The sequence below is a fragment of the Protopterus annectens genome, chromosome 2.part1, assembly GCF_019279795.1.
Source record: "Protopterus annectens isolate FY-2018-M chromosome 2.part1, PAN1.0, whole genome shotgun sequence".
Lineage (NCBI taxonomy): Eukaryota > Metazoa > Chordata > Ceratodontiformes > Protopteridae > Protopterus > Protopterus annectens.
In genome coordinates this window covers 1,913,582,850-1,913,603,763 of record NC_056729.1, presented here as the reverse complement: position 1 = coordinate 1,913,603,763, position 20,914 = coordinate 1,913,582,850, and positions in this window count along the sequence as shown.

Here is a 20,914-nt window from a genome sequence, read left to right as displayed (position 1 = left end):
AAGGGGGGGGGAGGCACAGTGTGACACATGTAACTATGCATTAGCAGGCAATCCTATACAAATGAGGGGAATGATAGTGAATCCCAGTTTTCCCCAGCATGTGAGGCAGGTCCCAACAGTGTAAGAGTATGAATAGCTGAGTGCAAGACTTGGAGGTAGGTGACATCATGGGTGAGTGTGTCAGGCATACTGTAATCGGATTGGAGCCTTGTGGCTAGGGTATGCTCCCAGCTTAGCACAGCCAAGCTAGGGGGCATGTCTAAACCTGCCCAGCACTCCTTACAAAGTGTAAGCGGGTGTGTGCACCAAGCACCGGGATGTACAGGAAGAGAAAATAAGTTAAACCAGGAAACAGCAGCAGTGTGCACATCCGAGTACTCTGTTAGTGCGGCTTGGCCCTGGGCCCAAACAGAAGGGCAATGGGAAGGGAAATCAGCAGTAGGAAGGTAATCAAGAAGAACTAGCATATCTGGCAGGTGAAATGTATCAGAAGCAGCCAATTACACAGGCAGCAGCCCAGCCCAGAACACTACTATAAACTAAGCAAACTCCTTCCCCACTGTTTTTTCCCACACTCTACACCACCAGTGTATACAAGAGGGGAAATTTTAACAAACAAACCTAAAAAATGAAAAGGGCTGCTGCAGGCAACATAGAACGACATGTGTAGAAGGCCGAGGGTGGTGAGGATGTGCATGCTGCTGGACAAACCACAGTGAGGAGAAGGGAAGAGTGTACAGACCCAGGGTAACCTACCAGGGGCTACATGATCTTGAGATAGTGGAGCACTATAGGGTGGATAGAGACCTCCTACAGCAAGTAGTAGCCCTTTTCCGGCCACACTTGACACACCAAACCGAACAAGGGGAACCCATCCCAGTGGATACCAAGGTATGTGTAGGTCTAGGTATACTAGCCACAGGTACCTCCCAAAGCACAACTGGGGATAACATGGGGATCTCACAGGCATCAGCATCCAGATTATTCCACCAGTTCCTGGATGCCTTGTCAGCACATGCCAGTGAGCATGTATATTTCCTCAACACCCGTGAGGTGTTGACCATCAATATGTGTCTCTTCCACCAAATAGCAGAATACCCTGGGGTAGTGGGTGCTATAGACTGCACGCACATATGCATCAAAGCATCACTCAGTGAGCATGGTAGGGTCTACATCAACTGCAGGGGCATCCCCTTCATCAACTTCCTGGTCGTATGTGATGCCTAGGGCATTATAATAAATGTGTGTGCTGGCTGCCCTGGAAGCTATGACAATTCCCACATATGGCATCTGATGCAGCTGTACCAGAGATTTGCCAATGGGGACATCCCCTATGATCATTTATTGGGGGATGCTGGGTACACATTGGAGCCGTGGCTGATAACACCCATCAGAAATGCACACACACCTGAACAACAATGCCATAATGAGGCACATGCACAGGCCAGACATATAATAGCTATAGCTAATAGGTTGTTATAATATAACAATTCTGATCCTCCATAAACTCCATCCTCCACCCAGGTAAAGTCAGTACCCCTCCTCCTAACATCCCTCACTCCTCAAAAAATATTGCTACCTCATTCAACACACACTTCACCCAAACCATACTATCACTAGCTAAACAACACAATCCCCCTCCCCTCCAACCCACACCTTCAACTAGTAATCTCCCCACTGCCTTCTCTTTTTCTCCTGTACCTACCTCCAACATAAATAAACTCTTAACTAAACTTAAACCCACCAAATTAGCAGCAGACAACCTCCCAAGTGAATACCTACAAATCACAGCTGATGCTTTGGCCTACCCAGTATCCATCTTGATTAACTGATCTCTGTCAGAAAGTTATGTTCCCACACTGTGGAAAGTATCACATATAATTCCCCTCCACAAAGACGGACCCTCCACAAAACTAACCAATTACCACCCCATAGCTATTCTCTCTCCACTCTCCAAAATGCTAGAGAGATGCATATATTCTCAGGTCTCAGACTACCTACTTACTAACAACCTCCTTTCCAGTACTCAGCAGGGTTTCCAACCAAACCATCACTGCCTTACTCTCCTTTACTAACACTATCCTTCAGCATAAAAACAATGGATATCTCTCCTCTGCTACTTTCCTAGACCTATCTAAAGCATTTGACATGGTCCCACACAAACAACCTATCTCTGTCCTCAATAACCTATCCTTCTCACAATCAGTCACCAACTGGTTTCAGAGTTACCTGTCTGACCACTAACAATCCGTTGTATGGCAGAATTACATATCTTCCCAACTACCTGTCTCCATAGGGGTTCCCCAAGGATCCATCCTTGGACCCCTACTCTTCTCTGTTTACACCAATAATCTAGCCTCTGCCACCAAACATGGCACACTTATACAATACGCAGATGACTTGACCATCATCTGCTCAGCTCAGTCCCTACCAAAACTGCAAAAAGTCACACAGGAAGCCTTTTCCTCTGTTGAAACATGGTTATCCAATGCCCAATTAATACTCAGCCAAAACAAAACTAAACTACTCATCTTCCTACCCACCAAACATACTCAAAACAACTCTCACTTTAACATCACAGCAAAAGACAACACCACTATATACCCAACTGAGCACACCAAATTGCTAGGAGTGGAAATAGACAATAAACTAAAATTTGACATTCACATATCCATGACCATAAAAAACTCCAAAAAAACTTGGAGCGTTATACAGAAATAAGCAATTTCTCACCAAAGCAGCAAATATTTCAATAGCAAATTCCCACCTTATCTCCACCCTACTTTATGCCTCTCCAATATATACCAACCTAAGGCAATGTGATCTAAACAAGCTAGAGACTGGCTACAACAAAATCACCAAATTCACCACAGGGGCATCCTACCGTTGTCACCACTGTCTCTCACTTGCTGAAGTGGGCTGGCTTGAACTCCCTCACCTCCTTCAGTGGTATCAACTCCCACTCGCCCACAAACTAGTAAACTATCCACTAAAAGTCCCATCCCTCCAGAATCTACTCCAACCCTATCGCACCACCAGACTACTAAGATCCAGCAACAAAAATCACTTGCAGATTACTAAAGCCAATAACTCTGCTGGTGAAGCATTATTCTCTTGTGCCATAGCCAAATTATGGAACTCACTCCCACCCACAATTACTTCCGTACCATCATGCACCCACTTCAAAACTTTACTAAAAGTGCACCTAAAATCATGCTGGCTATGCACTTGCAACTCCCACTCTAATATCATCCACCCCATCCAACCACTGCCTTTCTTTCCACTCCACTAACTACCTTGATTATAGCAAGCTCAGATGCTCATAAGCCTAGTACGTATTATACAGCAGGAACTTCTCATTATAACATTTGTTAATGTCTGTTATGTACTTCACAGATAAAGATTCTAGTTGTCTACCGATGTACTATGTTCTTCATCTGTAAATATGTTGTAAGTAATTGCTATGTTAAATTGTTAATTGCTATGTAATCCAATGTAACTACTGTCTGTTTATTTTACTGTCGAACTTTTCTCCCCGGGCCTCCGCTGAAAATGGACCTACGTCCAGTCGGACACTCCAGGTCAACAAATTTAAATAAATAAACAAATAGATAAATAAATAGATGAATAAAATAATATAGCATGTGTTTGGGATGCTCAGGTCATGGTTCCGGTGTCTGGACACATCTGATGGAGCCTTGCAGTATTCACCAACTACATGTACCCAAATTCTTATGATATGTGCGATGCTACACAATATGATCCTGTGGAAACAGTTGCAGCAGGAACAGCATGAGCCAGGGCCACACAACCCCCCCAATGCCAAGAATTGCACAGGAACAGAGTGACCTGGAGGAGGAAGAATCTGAGCCTGCCCCAGTAGGCAGAAGGAGGCATGCCCAGTATGCCCTGGCCTTGGCAAAGAGGCAACTCATAGAACATGCACTGACACAGTAGGGTCCCAGGGAATGACACCTCTCTCTGAATCACACATACAGTAAAATGGATGCCAAACATTGCACCACCTGTGCTCAACCATGTATAGGGAGTGTACTATGTGCATCTGACATAGGCAGCCCTCCAGCACCATCCGCAAGTCTGGCACACCCACAAGGTAAGTCAATCAACCTACCAATTACCAAATGGAATAGAATGTGTTGTCACCTGTAGCTATGGTATGGATGTGAAAATACAAGGGAATTGGCAGCTGAATGTTATGGCAGCAGACAGTAGACACCCATAGTGGTACCCTGACATGTGTAACACATACTGGAGTCACCATAGTAGCCAAGTCTACACAGGGTGATAAAAAACACTGCAGGAAATGTGCTGTGCAAAATGTGTGTCCATAGGACCCACACATGCCAGTCAGGATGATTCACATACCCAACAACAGTTGCAGCCAGCAGGACAGGTGGATACAAACCCAAACAGGGCTTGTGCCATGGCCCCAGAATGATGGCTAGAGTTAACCAAACCCCCAGGCCTACACAGACAGACCACAACTGGAATGCCAGTTCTGAAGGGTAGGACATCAAACAATAAAATGTAAGGTAACTCAAGCCATGATCTGTAGTACACAAGTGTGCCGCTAGACAGCATGATAGTTTGCAATACAGAATGAAATGGAGTGCATCACATACCAGTACAGCATAGCAAATGTGTACATGTGTCATTTGTGCCTCCCATCCTACATAGCAATGTAATGACAGTCAGGTGTACCCCCCCACTCCCATGTAGATATGTAGAAACAGTCAGGTTTGCCCCTACTCCCATTCCAGTGTAGAAATGTAGTAACAGTTTCCCCAATCCAGTGTAGAAATGCACTAACATGCATGTGTAGGTATAATGCAAGTAGAGCAGAGATGCCCAGAGGTGGCCAAAGTAGCAGGATAGATTGTAGCATGTGCACAATATGCAGGTCTGTGTGTGTTAGGATGGTGTGTGTTTCATATTTGTGAGAGTGGTCAGTATGTATGCATGTCAAGGTAAGACCTGGTGGCCATAGCCCAGTACTGCTGATGTCAGGGAGATAACCTCACACCTGCAGTGCCAAGGACAATCCCCACCAGTATACCACCTGCCAGTAGTAAGCCAATGTAAATGTATTGGTGGTAATATGAGTCGCCATCTGAAAGACTGACATAGCATGGCTGTTGGGCTAGATATACAAGCAGTACACAGTGGGGAAGTACCCCAGACAGAGTATACATTGTATCATTGTGAAATGGAGGCACCCTTGAAATTGTACATACAGGTATGCATCACAGCAACCGGTCCCATAGTAGGGGATACTGGTGATGTTAGCCCGAACAACTGCAGATCACAAAGGAGGTAGGACTGATGTATTGGTAAACAGCTGGTATACCTTCACATGTCAGCATACCTGGAATGGCCCATGCATATCTGTGTGTCAGATGCAAGTCCATAGCACCCAGCTCATGCAAACACCACCCACAGGTACCTCTCTGGCCATATTCCTGCTGTGGGGAATTGATACAATACAGTATGACCTCTCCTGTACATGGCAATAGTGGAAGAATGCAGCTTGCAGTGCAGGTGTCCCATGCAGGTGTGTCCCTAGCTGTACGTAGTACCCTGCCAGCATCCACACCACCTGATCAAGACTGATAGAAGGAATGTGCATGAACACTCATCACACCTATCCTGTCACCCCAGGGGAATATACTGTATGGTGATCTGTGACTGTAGGCCTGGCAGAAGGCAACGGCCTGCCACAAGTGGCCCGCAGCAACACCTAATGCCCCACTGGCCTCTGTCAAAGGCCTATGTCTCACACATACTGCCAATGCATGTTAAGTCATGGACACTCGCATAACAACATAACACACTCCACATAAGCCATATGCTAGGCCATGTGGACAAACCACAGCAACATATCCACCATGTCCCATTGCATGAAATGTGGACCAACGTGAACACACACCTGTGATGGGGTGATACCCTTAGGGAAAGTATCAGAGAATGTCTGCATAATGTATGGAATCGGTTAGAATAACAGAGGGGTGGGTGGGAGCATGGCCAGCATGGAATGTACAGGGTCAGACACCAAGCTGTGTGCCCACACTATCTCTGGCTGCAAATACATAAATGGGTGCCTACAAACCTGCCCGTACACCACAATAGGGTTAATGTCCTGGCCCATGGTCCCTGCCTGTGGGCAACACCTGCGAATCTGTACAGCTGTGAGGCATTGCCACAGCAAGATAAGCCCATACTGTCTTGTTAATGGGTGTACAAGTATGGTATCCCCTGCCAGCACTCTACCAAGGAGCTGAACCAGATACACAGACCCTGCAGCAAGTGTCTGCAGCTCCCCCTCCAGAATGGCATAATGTGCCATGAATACATAGGTGACTGCCCACAATACTAGACACAGCTGCAGTCACCCTTATCCCCCAAAACAGCACTGTGAGCAAGATTGGCCACCTAGCAGTACATGAAGACATAAAATATCACTGTGTATAACAGTACACATGTCTGAATATCTCTGCTAACAGCGATACCATGCAGCTGAAGCAGCACAGACACAATCACCTACAGTACACACTATCTCCTGCACAGTTTGTCCCCATATTGCCAAATGATTGACGGATACCTAGCATAAACACCTTGCTACCTTTAGGTGTACAACACAAAGGTCTGCACTGGAGTACAAACTACCTGGTATTGATCCACACATTCTATACAGAAGGCCATACTGGGCATGCTCATACAAGTAGAGAAATGAAGGCAATGTCAGTCAACAACATACTGAAAGGTCATACTGGGCATGCTCGCACACATAATCAAAAGAAGTCCATGTCTGCAAACAACTGTCGACCAGACATATCTGGCAGTCGCAGATGTTAGTGCAGACACTCCTCAGTATGCACCACTCATGCTTTGCACACACAGTGGATAGGAATACATGCATATATCCAAGGACAATACACTATAATAAGAGAAATGTATATGTACATAGATGTGTGGAAGAGACTGACTGTGACAAGGAGCCAACCATTATGAGGCTTGTCCCACCCAGCACACAGCCAAATGACCATAACCACATGATGCTCAGATGTCACTCACTGTAGACAGTAGCCACCGGTATCTGTCAGCATTAGGACTATGTGATGCAAGTGCTAGCTGTACAACATGACTGTACAAGGAAGTAGTCATCATTAACAGCTGTATACATGTACCTGTGGAATATAACCCTGTGTGTGGCCGCATGTAGTGTGTCATCCTCTAGATGAATGAGTTATGGCCCATGCACACACACTGCCCTCCCCATAGCCCTACTATGGCAGAACCACTGAGGTCATCCGCTTGGGAAATGTGGAGCCTCGTAATCTCATTAGCGTGTTCCATAACTGAGTACTACTGTAGAGTGATAGAGCACCTAGGTAGGTGTTCTAACCCCAGACGTGGAAACTGTGTGTGTGTAAGTGCACATGTCTGTCTGCATAGAGAGCAATGTTTTTTACAGTAGCCACATTCCGTACAATTCCCATACTCAACTTTGGCAAGGCTGCTGATGTCACTCACCTAGAAATACACCTCTGTGAAGGTTGTAACCCAATAATCTCCGTAGTGTGTCCCATAACTGCGTACTGCTATAGAATGATAAAGTAGCTAGGTAGGTGTTCTAACCCCAGATGTGGCAACTGTGTATGTGTGTGTGTGTGTGTGTGTGTGTGTGTGTGTGTGTGTGTGTGTGTGTGTGTGTGTGTGTTAGGGTGTGTAAATGTACGTGTCTGTCTGCATAGAGAGCGATGCTTTTTATGGTAGCCATACTCCCTACAATTCCCATACTCAACTTTGGCAAGGCTGCTGATGTCACCCATGTAGAAAGACACCTCTGGGAAGGTTGTAGCCCAGTAATTTCCATAGCGCATCCCATAACTGCTTACTGCTATAGAGTGATAAAGTAGCTAGGTAGATGTTCTAGCCATGATAACTGTGTGTGTGATTACATAGACAGCAATGCTTTTTAAGGTAGCCACACTCTGTACAATTCCCATATTCAACTTTGGCAAGGCTGCTGATGTCACCCACCTAGAAGTACACCTCTGGGAAGGCTGTAGCCCAGTAATCTTGGTACCTCATCCCATAACTGCATACTGCTGTATAGTAATAAAGTCACCAGGTAGGTGTTCTAACCCCAGACAGGGCAACGGTGTGTCTGTGTTAGTGTGCGTCTCTGTCTGTGTAGAGAGCAATGCATTTCAGGGTAGCCACACATATTACAATTCCTATACCTGTCTTTGGCAAGGCTGCTGATGTCACTCACCTAGAAATACACCTCTGTGAAGGTTGTTGCCTAGTAATCTCCGTAGTGCATCCTGTTACTGTGTACCACTGGAGAGTGATTTAGAACTGTGGCAGGGTTCCATCCCCACCCATGGCAGGTCTTGATGTTTTGTGTGTGTCCATGTCTGTATATGGAGCAATGCATTATATGCTAGTCACACGCAGCACATCTCACATGGCCCACTTTGGCAATTCAGCTGATGTCATTCCTCATGAAAGACAGCTTTGGGGAAGGAGTTCCCTAGTACTCCCTGTGGTGCATCCTATAACAGCTCTATGCTGTAGTGTGGTATAGTCCTCTGTCAGGGGTTCTCTACCCACACATGTCAGTCGTGGATGTTTTGTATGTGTCTCTGTCTGTGTAGGGAGCAATGCGTTTTAGGGTAGTCACCTGCAGTACATTTCAAATGTCCTACTTTGGCTAGCCTGCTGATGTCATTCATTGTGGAATACACCCTTGGGGAATGAGTACTTCAAAAATCTGTGTGGCACATACTATAACTGCATCGTGCTGAGGTGTACTAAACTAGTTAGGTAGAGGTTCACCTCCCAGACATGACAGGTGTGCGGGTGTGTGTTCATAACTTGTACCCTGTGTAGAGGTGGTTGTGAGCGTGTGACACCTTTAACCGGTGTGGAGCGGGTTTTGCATATGTCTTATATGGCGGCACTACTATATAGCACAATGTCCACCGTAACGGGATAACAGTTGTGAAATAGCTGAGAGGCTGGGGTGCAAAGCCATACCCATACAAGGCCAGGCAATCACATTTCGCAACCCCAGTATTGCCCAGAGCACTCTCTCAATCCACGTGTCCTATGCACACACATGCCTAGGCAACAGCCAATATATGGTTAGTACACTGCATATTGGCCACTGATAGTAACCATGGAGTGATAGCAGTGGGCTACAGAGGGCATATCCCCTGTCCATCTGTCCAATATGCACATACGTGCTGACAGTGCACCTCCCCCATGTTCAACAATGGACACCTGCACCACCTGTGGTGCCATCACATGCGTCCCACAATGGACATACCATGCCTGACAACATGCCCTGTATGGACAGTTGCCACTGACACCAGGGAATGCTGTCAGCATGCTATCAATGTAGGTGCAGATAAACCTGGTGCCCATTACCGGTTCCCACCACAGGTGGCAAGACTGGCACATATGACGGTACTCTGTGATCACAACATGGGCCTGACAACCTAGGTAAAGTTTTACATGTCACTGCACATGCATGTGGGAGGTGTGCAGATCCCAGACACTGTCTATGTCATGGGGTAAGGAACACATACATGGCAAGCGATGCACAGCATTGGCCACACACAATAGTCACCAAGGTGACTGGTTGGAGGATACAATACCCAGCTGTGTGAGCAAGAGCAGAAGCTACAGCCCTGAGACACAAAGCAGACCATTGTTTTGCGGCATGATGCCAAGGTATACCCATTGCCTACCCTTGTATAGCCTGCTGCCACAGTCGCCACCACACACCCGTGCGGACATGCACCCATGCATGTCAGTACTGGCACCCTGTGTATTTGACGATGTGTTGTATGGTGCTTATGTTCACAGCCATACTCACTACAACCCCCATGCACACACAGAAGCATGCTGTCAGATGTCAGACACCTCCTCATACCTTTTGCCCATACAAACATCCGTATGACCCATGTGGTGCATGTGGTACCTGTACAATGATGTGTTGTGGAAATCCCACTACTGATGAGTTGTATCCCAGGCCCTGCCAAGTGTGTTGATGTGTGCATGTCCCTGTGAGAGTGTGGCTGTGTTAACATTGGCACCTGTTCATGCTGACAGGCACGTGTACGTCACCTACCATATAGCTACCGCATCCCTGTTGCAGATGTCATGTACCATCACACATATGTTCTGAGGGCTCCACAACAGATAACCCATGTGGAGCATCCAGTACCTGCATCGAACTGTGAATGCAGTACATAGTTGTCAGGGGTTTGATATCTTGTGCTGGTAGGTGTGTGACAGTAAGAAGCTGCTGTTTTACTCCCCCACCCCTTCCTGACATGTCTTTGCCGCTGTCTGCCTCTCTCATTCCCTTTCTGGTGGATGTGGAGACCTACACCAGCTTTGCATAGGCAGCAGCATGCGTATTTTAAGTGATGCCCATGATCAGCTGATGGCTTCTGCACGAATCGCAGCCCTCCTCTAGCTGATTGCATGTGGAACAGCTGTGGTAACTTCCCATAGCCAATTGCATGGAAACACACTCCAATATCTAGCAACATCATGTTGGTGTTGGCCCTTGTCATTTACTGTGAGCAGGGACTAGATCTGTTGGTTGGCAACCAGCATCTGCGATGGATTGGGAATTTACCTTCAACAACATACACTGTGGAAACAGGGCAACACACAGGAGGGGTATGTGCCTGACCCGCCTACAGACTGTCAGTGCTGCTATACTGCATGTGGTGTAATGTTTAGTTAACAGTGTATTTGTGGATATGTCTTTCCTACATGTCTCCATACCTGCCATGTCAGTTCCATGTTTATGTGGAATCCCCATCTGCAGGGCCATCTGCAGACAGGGCAGTGTGTTGTGCCATTGGTTACATGTGTTACCAATGGATCATCTATCTATGGACTGCAGGCGGTAGTGTGAGGATCACAGTCTGTAGATGGTGAAAGCCATGACAGTTACTGGCGTCTTATCCCTCATAGGACATATGTTGCCACAAACCCTGCTACAATGGTACATGTATGACGTTATCACAGCAACATGTTATTATTGGCCCTATGTATGTGCTTCCAGACACAACTCTGCCAACCTGTGTACATATGTCATGGATGACATGGTGCATATGTGCTGTACACCATAAGTAGTGTCATCATATCCGCTAACAAGCCAGTGAGATATCAGACCACCCAACATATTATGTATAGCAGGGGTTATATTTGCTGACATAACCTGGACATTCTGTGGATGTTTGTACAGTCCTACATGTGTGTGGGCAACAGCGTTACAGACAGCAGCTAGCAATATCCTCTACAGGATAACCGGCGTACTCAGGGCAGCTACATATGTGTAGGAGGTTCAGGGACAACAGACAGAGTGTGAGTAGAGCCGTGTTATGCTTTGTATAGTACTGGTGTTAAAGGATTTGTGTGTACCTACTACTTTACCTTGGAATGCAGTCTGTCTGCATAGCCCTCAACTGTGGGCCTATCCTCTTTGTGGCCAGAGGTGTGCCTCATGTGTTGTCTGTCCACCACACAGGTCCTGTGTCTGATATCCCACTGACAGTGTGTGTGTGGAGTGCTATCAGTACATGACCTACATATCAAGCTTTGCACATATGACATGCTGTGGGGAAATGTTCCATAGTGAGCTGTGAGTATATCACACTGCCATGGCTGCCATCAGTCCACATCTGTTGTATCTCCCACACCTATGGTGGGGCTGGGGCCATATATGTGGGCTTCACCTACACAATATGTGTGTGCTCTTATACACTCCAGAGGCCACTTTACATAACAGTGGTATATGGTCCTGTAGTATTGAGTCTGGGGGAGGAGCAACATAGATGTTAAATATGTGGGGGTATCAGGGGTGAGCTGTCATAAGGCATCTGGATGTAAAGTGCCGTATACTTCACCTGTATGTACATCATGTAAATATAAAATATATTTGGTTACTGCAAGCCTACAGCCATTTGCCAGACAAACTGTTCTGTTTGTCAGTGTGCATGTGATGGTGTCAGTTATGTCACAGTTTCATCCCATGTGGTCACATGATGTTTTTACCTCCCACTGCTGTTGCACAGAGTGTAGATAGTGGCTGCTGAACTATACACCTGCATTACACACTGTTGATCATTTGGTATCCTGTGGCCCAGTCAGTCCTCAGTACTGTACAGATCTAAGGACTTGGCCTGGACAGCGATGGTTGTGAACCTTTCCAGACTACTGCATTAGTATACCTGTTTCACGGTTGCAATCCTCTGTTTATATGGATGTCACTGTCTGAACAGCTATATGACATGGCATGTAGAACTGTCATGGTACACAATGAAAGGTATTCCATTTCTGCAAACATGTGTGTGGAGTTCACCCAATGACCTCTCTGTGGGTATATGTTGCAGGCAACGGTCGTCATTTGTATGGGTGGCTCATACAGTGTCCAGTTGTTCAGGAATTAGCTGTAGGCATAGTGGCTGTTCCATACTGTGTGCACCAACTACATATGTATCCTACTGTACATATATCCACGTGTGTATGTGTAGTCACATGTACATCCATATATGTGTGTGTGTGTGTGTGTGTGTGTGTGTGTGTGTGTGTGTGTGTGTGTGTGTGTGTGTGTGTGTGTGTGTGTGTACATATGTATGTATGTATCTGCGTATCTGTGACTGTGTATCTGTATCCTGGGGATGTTGCTGGCTACCACAGTTTACGTTACCCATGGGAGGCAGACTGTACTGCATGATATGTCAACAATACCAGCCTGACATCATACAGGTGGGATCTTGTACTCTCAACTTCCTGTGCCCATGTCGTGTCATGTCCTGGTTATGGGATTTGCAACACTTGATATTGTATTGTATTGAGGGCCGGAAGTGTCTGGTCGTGGGGGGGATGCCTACTTGTACAAGAGTGTGGGGCCTCTCAACCCCAGTAACAGCGCATGTGAACATATGTGTGTTCATTAATCTGCCATTGCTCTCTACAGATGTATGACCATATGTGCCAATATAAATATATATATCTGCTGACTTATATGTAACTATGTCCGTATACACCTACATAGCTGTATATCTGCATACACATATGTAACGTGCTGTGTATATGTAGACATATAGGTGTAGACACATATATCTGTCGATGTAACCATTAGCATTTATATGTCCATATATAGTAATATCTATGTATATAGTGTTAGAAAGCTATACATATATATATATATATATATATATATATATATATATATATATATATATATATATATATATATACCGATATGTTGTAGCAGTGTAGATAGCAATATATTTACACACAGATACATCTAGATGATGGTATACAGTCTCTGTACAGTTGAATGACTGGACTAGTTGATATGTTTCAGATATTGGCTTGACTTTCTACAGCTGTAGTGGCCTACTGTTAGAACAATGTAGCTGTGTTGCGGAGTGTCCTGGGGTCAAGAAATGCATGTGCGGGATATTACATTGCACAGCATATCTGTTATGGCTGTGGTAGGGGGGAACATAGCAGTCATCTCCAGGTTCCCTTCATCTGAGCCCCCATTATGTGGACATTTGTATCCAACCACCTACATACCATTGATGTGATATGATGTATGTGTGAGATAGACATTTATATATACCTGTGTATTGCATTACATTTTACAGATCTATGACTGTCCATATGTCCATGCATGACTGGATCACAATATTGGCCTGCGCCACATTCATCTGACCACTTGACGTGGATGATGTCAGGCATGTAGTTAGTCAGGAATGCCGATGCATTATAGTTGCAGACATCATGTTGTTCAGATTATGTGTATTACAACAGATCACTGTTTAGCTAGCAATGTTTTACATGTATATGAACAATATTTCACATGTCCAGATAATGTTTGCAATAAGAGGTTGAGTGTTGTGATATTAATACAATTCCCCTTAAGCAGATTGACTGTGCAGCATGATATATCCAGGAATACATAAGATGTCTGTATGTCCGACATGGTGTAGTGTTATTTCACTGTGATTGTGGCATGCAGGGTCCTGGGGTTGGGCCGTGCAGTGGCTGTCAATTATGTTGCAGGGTTGAACAAGGGCAGTGGGATGCAGGGTGATTAAGGAACTTGTAAGCAGTTGGGAGTGTGTTTGTGTGACGGTATGCATCACCAACTGCAAGTAACAGCCAGTTACACCAGGTTAGCCTCAACATTGCTTACTTTGTGTACACAGTGCTCACCGTCACGCAAACACAGACCTCCGGTCTTTTCGGATTTGTTGGCTGTTGGTGAAGCACCCACCAAGAGGAGAAAATGCTGAGAGAAGAAAGGAGCCACTTTTGAGATTTTAAGTATTTTGCTTCAGATTATTTGTTAAGTTTTTCTGCATTTCCGCCTACGTTTGAGCATTTTCTGGCTTGTTAAACTTGATTTCTGTATTGGTAACTCTATTTAGAACACAACCTAGAGCTGATTACTGAATTTCCTGCCTGCACTTATTTTTAAAATTGTTTTTTTTTCCTAAACCTTGCATTTTATCTGTCTCTGGCCTAGCACTCAAGTGTGGGGTCATTTACTGCACTGTTCTAACTTGTTGAAACTTGTGAACCTCTGCTTGCACTAAAAAAAAAACAAAAAAAAAATCTTGCTTTTTTCCCACTTTTCTGAGATTTAAAAAAGTTCAGTTACAGATTTGCTGTTCTGAACTGTTTGTAAGTTTCTTGGAGGCCATTGTTTGCTTGGGCTAAAGGGAAGTCTCAGTGTTCATCAGTGACAGTGATAAACATTGAGCAGCCTGCCTGCCCCTGTGGGAGTGGTTACTGCCTTGAAACTGTAGTTTTATTGGCCATTTTGGGTCAATTCCTAACTCCTTGATCTCCCTCTCTTAAAACCCGATTGCCTCGTGGTTTTGTCATCTTTTCGGACATGTTGGCTGTTGGTGAAGCATCCACCAAGAGGAGAAAACGCTGAGAGAAGAAAGGAGCCACTTTTGAGATTTTAAGTGTTTTGCTTCAGATTATTTGTTAAGTTTTTCTGCATTGCCGCCTATTTTTGAGCATTTTCTAGCTTGTTAAACTTGATTTCTGTGTTGGTAACTGTATTTAGAACACAACCTAGAGCTGATTACTGAATTTCCTGCATGTACTTATTTTTAAAATCGTTTTTTTTTTCCTAAAACTTGCATTTTATCTGTCTCTGGCCTAGCACTCAAGTGTGGGGTCATTCAATGCACTATTCTAACTTGTTGATACTTGTGAACCTCTGCTTTCCTTAAAAAAACAAACAAAAAAAAAATAAACAAATCTTGCTTTTTTCCTACTTTTCTGAGATTTAAAAAAGTTCAGTTACAGATTTGGTGTTCTGAACTGTTTGTAATTTTCTTGGAGGCCATTGTTTGCTTGGGCTAAAGGGAAGTCTCTGTGTTCATCAGTGACAGTGATAAACATTGAGCAGCCTGCCTGCCCCTGTGGGAGTGGTTACTGCCTTGAAACTGTAGTTTTATTGGCCATTTTGGGTCAATTCCTAACTCCTTGATCTCCCTCTCTTAAAACCCGATTGCCTCGTGGTTTTGTCATCTTTTCGGACATGTTGGCTGTTGGTGAAGCATCCACCAAGAGGAGAAAACGCTGAGAGAAGAAAGGAGCCACTTTTGAGATTTTAAGTGTTTTGCTTCAGATTATTTGTTAAGTTTTTCTGCATTGCCGCCTATTTTTGAGCATTTTCTAGCTTGTTAAACTTGATTTCTGTGTTGGTAACTGTATTTAGAACACAACCTAGAGCTGATTACTGAATTTCCTGCATGCACTTATTTTTAAAATCGTTTTTTTTTCCTAAAACTTGCATTTTATCTGTCTCTGGCCTAGCACTCAAGTGTGGGGTCATTCACTGCACTATTCTAACTTGTTGATACTTGTGAACCTCTGCTTTCCTTAAAAAAACAAACAAAAAAAAAATAAACAAATCTTGCTTTTTTCCTACTTTTCTGAGATTTAAAAAAGTTCAGTTACAGATTTGCTGTTCTGAACTGTTTGAAAGTTTCTTGGAGGCCATTGTTTGCTTGGGCTAAAGGTAAGTCTCTGTGTTCATCAGTGGCAGTGATAAACATTGAGCAGCCTGCCTGCCCCTGTGGGACTGGTTACTGCCTTGAAACTGTAGTTTTATTGGCCATTTTGGGTCAATTCCTAACTCCTTGATCTCCCTCTCATAAAACATGATTGCCTCGTGGTTTTGGCATCTTTTCGGAATTCTTGGCTGTTGGTGAAGCACCCACCAGGAGGAGAAAATGCTGAGAGAAGAAAGGAGCCATTTTTGAGATTTTAAATATTTTGCTTCAGATTATTTGTTAAGTTATTCTGCCTTGCCGCCTATTTTTGAGCATTTTCTGGCTTGTTAAACTTGATTTCTGTGTTGGTAACTGTATTTGGAACACAACCTAGAGCTGATTACTGAATTTCCTGCCTGCACTTATTTTTAAAATCGTTTTTTTCATAAATCTTGCATTGTATCTGTCTCTGGCCTAGCACTCAAGTGTGGGGTCATTTACTGCACTGTTCTAACTTGTTGATACTTGTGAACCTCTGCATTCCTTAAAAAAACAAACAAAAAAAAAACTTCCTTTTTTCCTACTTTTCTTAGATTCAAAAAAGTTCAGTTACAGATTTGCTGTTCTGAACTGTTTGTAAGTTTCTTGGAGGCCATTGTTTGCTTGGGCTAAAGGGAAGTCTCTGTGTTCATCAGTGGCAGTGATAAACATTGAGCAGCCTGCCTGCCCCTGTGGGAGTGGTTACTACCTTGAAACTGCAGTTTTATTGGCCATTTTGGGTCAATTCCTAACTCCTTGATCTCACTCTCTTATAACCAGATTGCCTTGTGGTTTTGGTGTCTTTTCGGACTTGTTAGCTGTTGGTGAAGCACCCACCAAGAGGAGAAAACGCTGAGAGAAGAAAGCAGCCACTTTTGAGATTTTAAGTATTTTGCTTCAGATTATTTGTTAAGTTTTTCTGCATTGCAGCCTACTTTTGAGCATTTTCTGGCTTGTTAAACTTGATTTCTGTGTTGGGAACTGTATGTAGAATACAATCTAGAGCTGATTACTGAATTTCCTGCCTGCACTTATTTTTAAAATCGTTTTCTTTCCTAAAACTTGCATTTTATCTGTCTCTGGCTTAGCACTCAAGTGTGGGGTCATTTACTGCACTATTCTAACTTGTTGATACTTGTGAACCTCTGCTTTCCTTAAAAAAAAAAAAAAACTAAAACATCTTGCTTTTTTCCTACTTTTCTGAGATTTAAAAAAGTTCAGTTACAGATTTGCTGTTCTGAACTGTTTGTAAGTTTCTTGGAGGCCATTGTTTGCTTGGGCTAAAGGGAAGTCTCTGTGTTCATCAATGGCAGTGATAAACATTGAACAGCCTGCCTGCCCCTGTGGGAGTGGTTACTGCCTTGAAACTGTAGTTTTATTGGCCATTTTGGGTCAAATCCTAACTCTTTGATCTCCCACTCTTAAAACCAGATTGCCTCGTGGTTTTGGCATCTTTTTGGACTTCTTGGCTGTTGGTGAAGCACCCACCTAGAGGAGAAAATGCTGAGAGAAGAAAGGAGCCACTTTTCAGATTTTAAGTATTTTGCTTCAGATTATTTGTTAAGTTTTTCTGCATTTCTGCCTACTTTTGAGCATTTTCTGGCTTGTTAAACTTGATTTCTGTGTTGGTAACTGTATTTAGAGCAGAACCTAGGGCTGATTACTGAATTTCCTGCCTGCACTTATTTTTAAAATCCTTTTTTTTCGTAAAACTTGCATTTTATCTGTCTCTGGCCTAGCACTCAAGTGTGGGGTCATTTACTGCACTGTTCTAACTTGTTGATACTTGTGAACCTCTGCATTCCTTAAAAAAACAAACAAAAAATAAACAAATCTTGCTTTTTTCCTACTTTTCTGAGATTTAAAAAAGTTCAGTTACAGATTTGGTGTTCTGAACTGTTTGTAATTTTCTTGGAGGCCATTGTTTGCTTGGGCTAAAGGGAAGTCTCTGTGTTCATCAGTGACAGTGATAAACATTGAGCAGCCTGCCTGCCCCTGTGGGAGTGGTTACTGCCTTGAAACTGTAGTTTTATTGGCCATTTTGGGTCAATTCCTAACTCCTTGATCTCCCTCTCTTAAAACCCGATTGCCTCGTGGTTTTGTCATCTTTTCGGACATGTTGGCTGTTGGTGAAGCATCCACCAAGAGGAGAAAATGCTGAGAGAAGAAAGGAGCCACTTTTGAGATTTTAAGTGTTTTGCTTCAGATTATTTGTTAAGTTTTTCTGCATTGCCGCCTATTTTTGAGCATTTTCTAGCTTGTTAAACTTGATTTCTGTGTTGGTAACTGTATTTAGAACACAACCTAGAGCTGATTACTGAATTTCCTGCATGCACTTATTTTTAAAATCATTTTTTTTCCCTAAAACTTGCATTTTATCTGTCTCTGGCCTAGCACTCAAGTGTGGGGTCATTCACTGCACTATTCTAACTTGTTGATACTTGTGAACCTCTGCTTTTCTTAAAAAAACAAACAAAAAAATAAACAAATCTTGCTTTTTTCCTACTTTTCTGAGATTTAAAAAAGTTCAGTTACAGATTTGCTGTTCTGAACTGTTTGTAAGTTTCTTGGAGGCCATTGTTTGCTTGGGCTAAAGGGAAGTCTCTATGTTCATCAGTTGCAGTGATAAACATTGAGCAGCCTGCCTGCCCCTGTGGGACTGGTTACTGCCTTGAAACTGTAGTTTTATTGGCCATTTTGGGTCAATTCCTAACTCCTTGATCTCCCTCTCATAAAACATGATTGCCTCGTGGTTTTGGCATCTTTTCGGAATTCTTGGCTGTTGGTGAAGCACCCACCAGGAGGAGAAAATGCTGAGAGAAGAAAGGAGCCACTTTTGAGATTTTAAATATTTTGCTTCAGATTATTTGTTAAGTTATTCTGCCTTGCCGCCTATTTTTGAGCATTTTCTGGCTTGTTAAACTTGATTTCTGTGTTGGTAACTGTATTTAGAAAACAACCTAGAGCTGATTACTGAATTTCCAGCCTGCACTTATTTTTAAAATCGTTATTTTTCCTAAAACTTGCGTTTTATCTGTCTCTGGCCTAGCAATCAAGTGTGGGGTCATTTACTGCACTGTTCTAACTTGTTGATACTTGTGAACCTCTGCTTTCCTTAAAAAAACAAACAAAAAATAAACAAATCTTGCTTTTTTCCTACTTTTCTGAGATTTAAAAAAGTTCAGTTACAGATTTGGTGTTCTGAACTGTTTGTAATTTTCTTGGAGGCCATTGTTTGCTTGGGCTAAAGGGAAGTCTCTGTGTTCATCAGTGACAGTGATAAACATTGAGCAGCCTGCCTGCCCCTGTGGGAGTGGTTACTGCCTTGAAACTGTAGTTTTATTGGCCATTTTGGGTCAATTCCTAACTCCTTGATCTCCCTCTCTTAAAACCCAATTGCCTCGTGGTTTTGTCATCTTTTCGGACATGTTGGCTGTTGGTGAAGCATCCACCAAGAGGAGAAAACGCTGAGAGAAGAAAGGAGCCACTTTTGAGATTTTAAGTATTTTGCGTCAGATTATTTGTTAAGTTTTTCTGCATTGCTGCCTACTTTTGAGCATTTTCTGGCTTGTTAAACATGATTTCTGTGTTGGTAGCTGTATTTAGAACACAACCTAGAGGTGATTACTGAATTTCCTGCCTGCACTCATTTTTAAAATCGTTTTTTTCCTAAAACTTGCATTTTTATCTGTCTCTGGCCTAGCACTCAAGTGTGGGGTCATTCACTGCACTATTCTAACTTGTTGATACTTGTGAACCTCTGCTTTCCTTAAAAAAACAAACAAAAAAAATAAACAAATCTTGCTTTTTTCCTACTTTTCTGAGATTTAAAAAAGTTCAGTTACAGATTTGCTGTTCTGAACTGTTTGTAAGTTTCTTGGAGGTCATTGTTTGCTTGGGCTAAAGGGAAGTCTCTGTGTTCATCAGTGGCAGTGATAAACATTGAGCAGCCTGCCTGCCCCTGTAGGACTGGTTACTGCCTTGAAACTGTAGTTTTATTGGCCATTTTGGGTCAATTCCTAACTCCTTGATCTCCCTCTCATAAAACACGATTGCCTCGTGGTTTTGGCATCTTTTCAGAATTCTTGGCTGTTGGTGAAGCACCCACCAGGAGGAGAAAATGCTGAGAGAAGAAAGGAGCCACTTTTGAGATTTTAAATATTTTGCTTCAGATTATTTGTTAAGTTTTTCTGCATTGCCGCCTACTTTTGAGCATTTTCTGGCTTGTTAAACTTGATTTCTGTGTTGGTAACTGTATTTAGAACACAACCTAGAGCTGATTACTGAATTTCCTGCCTGCACTTATTTTTAAAATCGTTTTTTCATAAAACTTGCATTTTATCTGTCTCTGGCCTAACACTCAAGTGTGGGGTCATTTACTGCACTGTTCTAACTTGTTGATACTTGTGAACCTCTGCATTCCTTAAAAAAAACAAACAAAAAAAAAACTTCCTTTTTTCCTACTTTTCTGAGATTTGAAAATGTTCAGTTACAGATTTGCTGTTATGAACTGTTTGTAAGTTTCTTGGAGGCCATTGTTTGCTTGGGCTAATGGGAAGTCTCTGTGTTCTTCAGTGGCAGTGATAAACATTGAGCAGCCTGCCTGCCCCTGTGGGAGTGGTTACTGCCTTGAAACTGTAGTTTTATTGACCATTTTGGGTCAATTCCTAACTCCTTGATCTCCCTTTCTTAAAACCCGATTGCCTCATGGTTTTGGCATATTTTCGGACTTGTTGGCTGTTGGTGAAGCACCCACCAAGAGGAGAAAATGCTGAGAGAAGAAAGGAGCCACT